Source organism: Galeopterus variegatus, unplaced genomic scaffold (genome assembly GCF_000696425.1).
Source record: "Galeopterus variegatus unplaced genomic scaffold, G_variegatus-3.0.2 Scaffold699, whole genome shotgun sequence".
NCBI lineage: Eukaryota > Metazoa > Chordata > Mammalia > Dermoptera > Cynocephalidae > Galeopterus > Galeopterus variegatus.
The window spans coordinates 637,546-649,949 of record NW_007726810.1 but is presented as its reverse complement, the minus strand read 5'-3'; positions in this window follow the sequence as shown (position 1 = coordinate 649,949).

Genomic DNA, 12,404 nt, shown 5'->3' with positions numbered 1-12,404 from the left:
TTTGTTGAAAAATCAATTGACTTTATATGTGTGAGTCTATTTCTGGACTCCTTGTGCTGTTCCATTTAATTATTGTCTGTCTGAATATATATAGGAATAAACAAGCCAAAGTGTTTTTCCTATACTCTTAGCAACAATCAACACAGAAGACATTTGTGACCAAATGTGTGGGTTCCCCCCGGCCACCACCATGCCAAGCAATTCTCCAGCAGATACCAGCTGGTTGTCCTCCAATTCAACTCTAACACTATATACCTGGAGATAGTGTCAGATCGCCCAGGTTGAGGGCTCAGTCACCAAGACTGCCCCCTACTTCTGAAGCCAGTTGTAAGCCCAAGTTTATTTTACCTGTGCTTCTGACCAACTGGTTATAAATTGGAGTTTTCCACGACCCCCTCCTTAGAATTGATTGATTTGCTAGAGCAGCTCACAGAACGCAGAAAAACACTTATGTTTACCAATTTATTATAAAGGATATTACAAAGGATACAGATGAATAGATACATAGGGCAAGATATGGGGGAAGGAATGTGTAGCTTCCATTCCCTCCCTGGGTGTGCCAACCTCCAGAAACCTCCCTGTGTTCAACTGTCTGGAAGCCCTACACACCCTTTGCTTCTGGGTTGTTATAGAAGCTTCATTACATAGGCATGACTGAAGCATGCACAACTGTGTAGAAATGTGATTGGACAAAAAAGGTACACAATTTAATACTAACAGACTAAGTGGGGAAACCCAGCAAGGCCTGTTTGTTCATATTCTTCTTGGTTCTCTGTGCAGCATTCCTTCCTCCCAGGTATGGGGCAGAACAATTTAATACTAACAGACTAAGTGGGGAAACCCAGCAAGGCCTTTTTGTTCATATTCTTCTTGGTTCTCTGTGCAGCATTCCTTCCTCCCAGGTATGGGGCAGAACCCCTCCTAAAATAGGGGTCTTATTGCCTAAAATCAGACAATGTAGGTCAGAGCATTTCTTTATGGCCAGCTCCAAGACTGAAAGGCAGAGAAGATCAGAGTCCTACTTTGGGAAGCCAGGAACTGTAGAGAAAAACCAATATATAGGTGTGGAGGAGTGGGACCAGCACCTGGAGGTCACAGCATAGAGAAAAACCAATATATACATATACATATATCACTGTCCTATTCCAATACCACACTATTGTAGTTACTGGAATTTTATAATAAGTCTTGAAGTAGGGTAGGGTAAGCCTTATAACTTTGTTCTTATTTTGTGAGATTGTTTTGGCTACATTTTGTATATTTCGCTGCGTTCTATACATTTCCATATACATTTTAGAGTCAGATTATCAATTACTAAAAAAAAAAGAAAAGCCTACTGGATTGTGATTGGAATTTCATTGAATGTATAAATCAGTTTGGGAACAGTTGCTATCTCAATAATATTGAGTTTCCTGGTCCATGACCAAGGTGTATCTCTCCAATTATTTAGGTCTTCTTTAATATTTCTCAGCAATGTTTTGCAAATTTTAGTGTAGAGGCTTCTTGATCTTTTGTTATATTTATCCCTGGGTATTGATGCTACTATAAATGGCACTTTAAAAATATCATTTTCTACTTATTTGTTGCCAGTATACAGAAATACAATTGATTTGTGCATATTGCCTTTATATCCTGCAACCTTCCTAAATCCACTGTTCTAGTAGCTTTTTTGTGTGTGTGAGGGAGGGTTCCTTTAGATTTTCCACATACACAATCATGTCATCTGTGGAAAAAAAAGACAGTTGTACTTTTTCCTTTTCAATCTGTGTAACTTCTATTTCTTTTTCTTGCCTAAATGCATGAGCTAGCATTTTTGATACAATGTCAAATAGGACTGTAGTGGATTGAATTATGTCCCCCCAAACTCACTGAACCTTGAATTGTGTCCCCCAAGATTTATGTATTAGAAACTTAGCCCCCACTGTGACTGTTAAGAGGGTGGGAAATCCTATTACAGTAATTGAAAGGTGGAGCCTTGAAGAGGTGATTGGATTGTAGGACTGGGCAGTAGTGCATGGATTAAAAATGGTGGTCAGGGGTGTGGTTCTGAGGGCTTTAAATGAAGAGGAGAGTCTGTCTCTTCTCTCTCTGCTTCCATCATCTTGCAATGTGAGACCCCTGGGACCCTCACCAAATGTGTTCTCTAGACTTTGGACTTCCTAGCCTGTGAAACTGTAAGCAATAAATTTTGTTTTTCTTTATAAATCACCCAGTCCTGTGTATTTTGTCATAAGCAAAAAAACGGACTAATACAATGACAGATGTGAGTGAATACCTTGCAATGTTCTCAACCTTAGAGGGAAAGTGTTAGGTATGGTGTTAAATAGAGGTTTCCCATAGATGTCCTTTATCAAATTGGGGGCATTTCCTTCTATTCCAATTAGTTTTTATTTTTATTTTTTCCTTTTTGTCTTTTTTCGTGACCGGTAACGGGATCACAACCCTCGGTGTCGTGCCCGCACTGCGCTCAACCAGTGAGCGGACCGGTCTCTATATGGGATCTGAACCCTCGGCGGGAGCGTCGCCGCACTCCCAAGCGCTGCACTGTACCGAGTGCGCCACCGGGCCGGCCCTTTCTATTCCAATTATGACAAGAGTTTTAATCATGAACAGCTGCTGATCGCTGCACTCCCAAGCGCTGCACTGTACCGAGTGCACCACCGGGCCGGCCCTTTCTATTCCAATTATGACAAGAGTTTTAATCATGAACAGCTGCTGAATTTGACTAAATGCCTTTTTTTTTGCATATGAGATGATGATATGATTTTTCTCTGTTATGCTGTTAATGTGATAAATTACACTGATCTTCAAACGCTAAAACAACCTTGCATTCCTGGGATAAACATAGAGCAGAAAGCAATGGTGAGATGGAGGCAGAGATTGGAGTGATGTGACCACAAGCCTTCCAGTGAGAGAGTCAGGTTCTGTCCCTTCTCCTGCCCTGGCTGGGCCTCCTATCCTCTGCATGATCTCTGGCTCCCTTGAACCTCCCTTTTTGGGGGTTCTCAATCCTAACACTTCTAATCTTGACAACCATGGGTGCTTGAGTACTACACTAATCTCATTCTTTGGGAGTAGGGAGAAGCAAATAGATTATCTTACACAAACACAAAAATTTTATATTATTTACTGAGCATAAAGTACAAAATCATTTTCATTTTAGCTTTTGTTAACAAAAATCCTTTTTTAAATTCTTCATTTTTTTTGGAGCTTTGTGTATCTCTTAGTGCCAATTACTGAATGTTAGGGAGGATAATAGCTGCAGGATCAGTAGAGATTTTTAGTCATCCCAAGTGATAGCCTCAGAATTGTTTGGGGGAACCTAATCCCTGATCCCAACATTTTTTTTGAGGAGCGTTGCCTTTCCCATGACCAAGAGCAAAAAATGTTGATTGACTAAGGGTCCCCATGTGTTGATTTCATAGGGCTTCCCATTATATTTTTTCCATGTTGTAGAAAAGACCACGATAATTGAGCTGGTTAAATTTCATAGGGCTAATTCCCACTTACATTAATTATTGAGTTGTGATGTTCACCTCTGCATCAGTCATATCAACATGGCATGACAGAAAGTACTTGGGTTTTGGAGACAGAAAAACCTAGGCTTGAAACCCAGCCCTGCTACCTCTTAGCTGTGTGGCCTTAGATAAATTACTGAAGCTCTCTGATCTTGATTTATTATTTGTAAAATGCCAAAAATGTCATTTACTTCACAGAGTTTAAGGAATAAATGAGATAATATATGATGTGCTGAGCAGGGTGCCTGCCCCAAACCAATAAATGTGGTTTCCTTTGGTATTCTCTGTCCTCTTCAATTTCTGTACTTGAATGTGTGTTTCTAGTATAAACCAGGAATTTAATGTTCTTTATCGCTTTCATTTGATGATGACTCTTTTTCCAGAGGATGACACCTACATCTGCCAGCCATTTGCATGGATGAATGCCGAGAGGATACCACCCTTTGTGCTGGGAGCACTCCCACAAGCAGAGGACTATGTAAAAGCACCAGGCCCAGTTTCTTTAATGAAACTCTTGTCAAAGATGAGGGACTCCATTGTGTTTTGGTGGCATCGCCCATTGCCTCTTTTTATCTTCCTACCTCAACAAGAACAAGTTCGTTAAACTGTGTTTCCATACCATTTACATCTGTAATTATACCAATGAGAGCAACTACCTTTTCTGGACATGCAATTGCAACAAAAAACAGAAGCCACCTCCCTAGTCTGGATCCGACTGTATCTGAGGTTCCAGAAAGAACATAATTCCCCTATTTCCACACTGTGCTTCTCATAAATTACCATCTGTACTTCCAGCTCCTGAGGGATCGTATCTGTAAGGCATGGTCTAGAGATTTATCAGACTTCTCAATTGCCAATACCATTTATATGAGAAACATAGCCAGGAACAAAAATAACTCCTGAATTTTGCCTTTCAGTCCTTATAGGCCAGGTTTGGAAGGTCTGGCCTACTAAGGGGAAGAGGGGGAAGAGATTAAGGGATTCTCCAACTGCAAGTTGACAGCATGAGGGGTCCCCCTGATAGGAGCAGGCCTCAGTGGGTGAGCGGGTGGGGGTGGGGGTCCTCAGACTCCACTCGGCCTGATGGAGTTGGAGCAATCTGGGCCCATAAACTCCAAACCAATAAATAGAGTTTCATTCCAGATGAAGTCCTGCACTTAGGAGAAACTGCTGGAAGCAACATCCAAATTGAGCAGGAGAAAAGGAAAAAGAAGGCCCAGATGAAAGTAGGGAGGGAGCAGAAGAGGTGGATCCAGAAAATCCAAAGGCATTTCCCCCTCTGCGGAATTTGTAGAAACTTATTAAGCTTTTCTTACTGTAAGCATTTCAATTCTACCGATGTATCTAAAAATCTTCTAAAAAATACTTTCTCAATTTTCCAATGACTTAAAAAATTCCACACATTTTTCACATAAACAAAGAGTAGATTTGTATTTGCTTCTCTACCCACACTATGTATATAAAAGCTCTTTTGGCCAGAACAAGCTTGTCATTGATTGTTATATATGTGTGTGTACATTTTCATATGCAATTACTTATTTGCTTAATAGAAGCTTCCATATGAAGAAGATGATTCAAAAGAGAACTACAGGTTAAGTGGAGGCACCTACTAACTAGATTACATGAAAACTTCTTGTACAATTGTTTACAACATGTTCTTTGTTTCTAGCAAGGACTAGACAAGGGAAAATAAGTTTTTACGCAGAAATTCAGAGTGTGTCTCATGTAGTGTGTCTCTTAATACTGCCTTCTGATTTTTCTTATGAAATTGCCCCACATTATTTAGCTGTTCTATTATAATTTAACATATAGGCTTATTTCTTGACACCAACTAAATAGTGTACTTGTTAGAGTAAGGACCGTGTTTCTGTTTTTGTCTTTGTATGTCCCCAGGGCCTTGTACATATAGTGAATGTTCAAGTACCACAGTGAAGTGAACTCTAGAGGATTTAGGTGGGGCATGTGGAATAACTTCCTAAGGTGAAACGTTTCTACCTGGTTAGTGACCTAAGCAAGGCCGTGTAACCTCATTGCTGGAAACCATAAACTGTTAGGTTGTCCTTGGGGTGGTTCACGTACTATCCGGTTTTGGGTAGTCTCTTCAGATTGTTCCTGTCCCTGTGTTCTGTGGAAAAACAAAATAATAAAAAGGCTGGACATCTTATCTGGAACTCACCTTGGCCAACAGAATTAACTTTTGTTTGCTCCGGAGCTAAGAAATAAAAACAATGAATCTAGAATCTAGATCTTTTCACCAGATCTAGTTTCAGCAAACAAGTCAGTCTCCAGCCTGCCGCAGCCACCACACCCTTTCTAATTCAGAGAAGGGAACTAACGGGTTCTGCAACAGTTTTATGCTGCTTAAAAAATTAGCAAAACCATTTAAAACTGTCTAAAATTCTCCTTATAAGTGTATCTGCACATAAAACTTATTTAACACCTAAATCCAACTTAAAATATTGTTAGGAAAGCCAAACAAATATCCAATATTCAACCCAGTGTCTCACAAACAAATTTTCATGAAACACTACTCCCATTTGGATTGTTCATTGATTTTCACAAACAGAAGATTACACGGTCAAATACTTATGGAAAATTCTGGATTAAACACAATTAAAATACAGGACTTCTCAGAGCCTTTAAAATGCTAATGACATTGTGAATTTCTGGGAAGGTGATATAATGCACCCTTTCTAAATTTATTTGACCAAAGAACTCCTTTTTCCTGCACCTGCAAAGAATGCTCTGTGAAACAATTTGGAAGCCTCCTCCACAGCCATCCCTTGCTTCCTCCTTGCTGTTAGAGGCCTGATTTGTTCTCTCTGCCCAGAGCGGCCGTGTCCTTCTGTGGAGGCTGGGCCCCTCGTCAGCTCCAGAGGATGAATATCGACTGGACCAAACCAAATACACTGGTCTTGTTCCTTTTGGAACAATTTGGAAGCCTCCTCCACAGCCATCCCTTGCTTCCTCCTTGCTGTTAGAGGCCTGATTTGTTCTCTCTGCCCAGAGCGGCCATGTCCTTCTGTGGAGGCTGGGCCCCTTGTCAGCTCCAGAGGATGAATATCGACTGGACCAAACCAAATACACTGGTCTTGTTCCTTTTGCCAAGCTGTTGGGTTAAGCATGGGCATGTAATGCAAGTCTAACCAATAAAATTTGAGGGAAAATCTGCTGGGGGCGTTTCTTGGAGGATTTAATTCAAGCTTAAAAACGTAACCAAGACACAACATCCCATTTTCTACATCTGGATATCTGTACATGAGCTGGCAACTGTGGCAGCCATATGGGGACAATGAAGTGATCCACCTTCAGAGGCCACTGAAATGCCGAGGACCAACGAGAAGACAGAAAGAGACAGGATCCTTAAGAACAGCACCAAATCAGCGACTTAACCAGCCCTGAAACTGCTCTTTCCCTGGACTTCTTCTCTGGGAGATCATAAGTGTCTTTATTTTAAAAATCAATTTTCTGGGCCGAGCCTGTGGCGCACTCGGGAGAGTGCGGCGCTGAGAGTGCAGCAGCGCTCCCGCTGCGGGTTTGGATCCTATACAGGGATGACCAGTGCGCTCACAGCGCTCACTGGCTCAGTGTGGTGCGGCCAGTCTCAAAAAAAAAAAAAAAAAAAAGGACAAAAAAAATCAATTTTCTTTGGGTTTTCTTTTTCTTTTTCTTTTTGCAGGTGGCCTTACAGGGATTGAACCCTGGACTATGGTGTTATCAGCACCACATTCTAACCACCTGAGCTAAACCAGACAGCCCTGGAGTTTCCAATATTAGCAATCAAAATCATCCAGATATGGGGTGTTTAACCGGTCAGAGTCTTACTTAATGCCATTGGCAAGAGTACAGAACATTCAGAGCATTGTGTTTGGAAATGTTTATTGTTAAAAAGCAGTGGCTGATTGCAAACTGTCTCCTACCACAATTACCAGGAACTGCAATCTTTATATTTAAATGAATGGCTCTAATATTGCCATTTTTTAGTGCCTCTAAATCAGGAAATTAAACATTTATTCCTTAGCAGCCATGACAGGCTGTGATGATAAACAATCATCACAGCTCTGTAACAATGAGAGCCATAACTAACCACTGAGATCCCCAGAGCCTCTCGGGAAGCAGCACAGGCACAGCAGCCCTCAGCCCTGCACGGTTGTCTGTGCATGTCCTGCACATCTGGGCCAACACTGTTCTCCCCTTTGCATTCAACAAATTTGCATCAAGTCCTTTCTGTGTGCAAGGCACTGGAAGATGTTCCCTGCTCTGTCCTCCAAGTCCTACCCCCTCTGTGAAAGTCCTGCATAAGCCTTGCCTCCATGAAGCCTCCTTAATTACTCCAGCCTCCACTGAGTGACCTTTCTGAAGAATTCATCCTAGATGCCCAGTCTGAATCATGTGGTCTGGTACTTAATTGTATACACCCTATATTTTTCTCTTATTAGTTCACATTTTCTCTGCGCCCCCCTATTGAATGAAAGAAAAGGTGGAAGTGATAAGAGTATTATCTAAGTCAGTGGTTCTCAATTCTATCAGACCCAAATCCCCTTTTTAAAGAAATATTTTTGTAATACCCCTTCATCTATAATGAAAATCATAGATAACTGGCCTACACATATAATTTCAAAATACATAAATGCAATGCCCTAATTGTACTATAAAAGAGAATAAAAGGAAAGTAACTTATGATAAGTAGTATCTATCTCATTATGTGAATGTTGGGCATTTATAAATGATTTGACTACACTCAAAGCCACAGTAAACAGTGAGACGATTCAGATCGATGTGAGGGGTTGTATTGGCAACACAAATGCCACAAGCCATGGTGCTATTAGGGATGTGACTTTCTCAAATGGTGAACAGCTTTTGGTACAGTTAAAAAAAAAAAAAAAGCCAAAGTACAGCTTACCTTGATTATTACTAGCAATTCAGTATATATTAAAACTATGCAAAAAAAGACTTTTTGTTTATATCTAAAGTGAGCTTGGTTCTAGGTTTATATAAGAAATAGGTTTTTCACCTAATGAATGACAGCAGAAGGAACATTGAAAATTGCAAAGGATGCGGGACAATTCTCCAAGATGGGGCACAGTCTCACACGTTGTCACGTGCCCAGCAATCTGGCCCTTGCTCGCTATAGGCCAGCAGTGCCCCCAGTCATCAGATGACCCCAAAAGTCCTCACAAACTTCTAGAGAGGGCCCTGGGGCATACTGGTTCTAGTGAGATCCACTGAGCTAAACCAAGGCCCAGTGGAGACAGAGTCATTACTGAGCAATCCAAAACTTGACCCTGAGCTTGAAAGACCCTGAGAGCCTGAGGTAAACCCCAGAATGCCAATTTACTGGTTCGCTGCCCTGGTTCTCAAGGAGGTGCTGCAGACCAGTGAAAGGCGGCGGCAAGTCTAACTGGGGGAGGAAGGTGGTCTGCTCACCCTCATGTGTTTCTTTGGTTCCATTTCCCAGTTGGGTCCCCATGTAGACTTCTGTGTGATCGAAGGTTTCCTCCGTTTTAAGAAGTGTTAAATATGTTTTGACAGCTTTGTTCAGGTTTATAATTGCCTTTTGGGGGGAGGATGTGTTTACATCATTGCAGAAGTAAACATCCCATTTGGTTCTTTTTTGTAGTGTCTACTTCTCTATGGGGGCTGCCTATATATTGAGTCGTTGTCAACATGGTTTGCTTTAATTCTTTGAACATATTTATAACAGCCACTTTAAAGACTTTGCTAAATCTAACTCTGGGCTCATGCAGAGTCAATGAGCTCTGCTGGTCACTTACACCTGAATCTCACATCTCAGTTTTCAATCAGCACGTTCTCTCCCTGTGGTCAAAACTTCATGGGAAACCACATAATTGTCAGTAACTCCTTTTAAAATTCACCGTGAGAAATCCCTGTCCAAGGACAGAAACCTCTGAGGCTATGCAACAGCTGAGGAGAGAGGTTCCAGCATGAGAAAGAAGTATTAACCAAGGCCGAGTGGCCTGGCTCAGTGGCCAGGGCCTTCTGGAAGAACCGCAGTGATTGGCATCACCAGGGAGGAGAGAAAGCCCCCGCAGCGGGCACTCATAAGAGAGCATGTAGTGGGCCTGTACTCAGAACCCGGGAGCTGGAAGAACACAAGATTCTCTGGCTTTAAGCTGAAGAGGCTGATGTATTCATCTCACAGTCAGATGTCAGGGGAGCCTGGGACTGGGTTAGAAATACTCAACGCCTTTGCCAGTTTCCAGTCCCCTGATTGTGCTTGTGGCTGCCTTGTCTATATCCGCCTTGGCCTTTCCTTTTCTGAACCACCCCCATCCCCATCTAACAACTTTGCTGATTTCTTTTCCTGTTATTGTAAAAATTAAGTTATAGATTAACCTTAGGACCCCTTTAGGAGTTCCTACATGTGCACAAAGCAACAAGGTGACCACTACCATGACCCTGCTGGGGTGACAATAATGAANTGAGAAATCCCTGTCCAAGGACAGAAACCTCTGAGGCTATGCAACAGCTGAGGAGAGAGGTTCCAGCATGAGAAAGAAGTATTAACCAAGGCCGAGTGGCCTGGCTCAGTGGCCAGGGCCTTCTGGAAGAACCGCAGTGATTGGCATCACCAGGGAGGAGAGAAAGCCCCCGCAGCGGGCACTCATAAGAGAGCATGTAGTGGGCCTGTACTCAGAACCCGGGAGCTGGAAGAACACAAGATTCTCTGGCTTTAAGCTGAAGAGGCTGATGTATTCATCTCACAGTCAGATGTCCTGGGAGCCTGGGACTGGGTTAGAAATACTCAACGCCTTTGCCAGTTTCCAGTCCCCTGATTGTGCTTGTGGCTGCCTTGTCTATATCCGCCTTGGCCTTTCCTTTTCTGAACCACCCCCATCCCCATCTAACAACTTTGCTGATTTATGCATTGAATATATTCACTCTGGTTATGTTTGAGGCTCTGGGCCTGGGAGCTACTTGTGAATATCTTCTCTTTTATCCATTGATAATTTAACCCTCAAGGAGTGATATTATTTCTCACATTTCCAGTTCTTGAGGTGAGACAGGATAGGGCTAGGCCTGTGAACCAAACTGGCTCCATTTTCCCTGCAGAGGACACTTTGTTACTTTTCCACTCCTCAGTCTGAGACCCCCAGGGCACATGATTACCCCCTGGCCTGCCCTGATAAAATGAACTGAGATAAGAGGGAAACAGATATTCACTGAGTTGCAAAACCCTTTCTCCAAGGCTTGTTAAAATATAACTGCTAGCTTTGTTTAAAACTTATTATCTGCCCATTCTTTATTTTCCTGTTATTGTAAAAATTAAGTTATAGATTAACCTTAGGACCCCTTTAGGAGTTCCCACATGTGCACAAAGCAACAAGGTGACCACTACCATGACCCTGCTGGGGTGACAATAATGAACACCACTATCATCTTGGATGTACTGAGCAGGAGCAAGGACCAAAGCCCCAACTGAATATGTACCCACCACGCGACCAGGAAGAACAGAATGGACCACCTCCAGAGGTGCACAGTGGTGATGCTGGCCTGCACCCCTCACCCCCTTTCTCTTTAAAGGACCCTGAACAGCTCCCTTAAGGGGGCTAGCTTCTCTGTAGCTACCCTCCTTATAAATAAGTCTATTTCCTCTTTTAATAAACATTGCTGCTTTGCTTTTGGGTGCATTGTTCATTTATATGACTTTGGGACCCAAAAGCCTAATTCAGTAACAAAGGGACCTCACTCGAGTGTCTGGGTACAGACAACCTCCCCCTCTGGATGGTGAGGGGCACAACACAGCATTGGGTCAGGCAGACCTGAGGCCAAGCTCCTCCCTGACTAGCTGTATGTGTGCCCTCGGGGAACTATTTGCAGCCTAGTGTACTAAACTGTGAAATGAGGATCATAAGGCTAATATGATGACAAAATGAGATAAGGAACATAACAGCATCTAGCAAAATGTTATTGATAACCATGATCATCTTTTCCTGTCTCTTCACAGCAGGGTCCTTATTTCCCATGTAACCCCTACAACATCTAGCCCAGTGCCTGGCTCCCAATTGCTGCTCAGTAAATGTTTGTCAGGGGAATTACCTGCTGCTGCTCTCTTCTTCTGTACTTTTTGCTGGTGGTTTTCACACTGTGCTCAGTGCAGTCTTTGGAGTTCTGAGGAGGTTCCCAAGGGCCCAGGTATGCTGGGACAGATGAAGGCGGATGAGGACAGGTGAGAATTGATAAGGATGGGGAGTAGGGGAGACAGCAGTTGGACTCTAGGCCCACCCCTATGTTAACATGCTAGTTTACATGTAAATTGGTTTGGGAACAGTATTTTCTTTTTTAAAAAAGGGAATCTGTCATTTTAAGTTTGAAAATAACTGCTTTATGATTGGAATAGCTTGAGGAGGAATTTAATTTTATGGATGATGCAAATGTCTATATCTTCATTGTCCCAAATATTTTGCCATGATAAGTAATTTAAATAAAAAATTCAATTAAATCCCTCAGTCACGCTAGCCATATTCAAGTATGAATAGCCACATGTGGCTAGTGGCTACAATTTTCAACAGCACAGACATGAATATTCCTATCAGTGCAGAAAGTTCTGTTAGACTTTGCTGGTCTGTGTTTTATATTGTTTAAATCATAGCACTTAATTGACAGTGGCTGTATACTCTGTGCTGTAATATGTTTGGAAGCTTAAGGAGTCAGTTGAGTTGCCCACAGATGCGGGTTCTGGCCCTGGTTTTAACTTGCTATGTGCCTACCTGACTCGCTCCATGTTCCCTCCTCTATACCAGCGAGGTCTGAGTCACATCAGAGGTTTCCATCTATTTTATCTCCAAGGGTCCCTTTGATTGTTATTTTGTTCTCTTGGCTCCACACCCATGTTTAAAATGAACTGCTTTATTAGGTAATAAT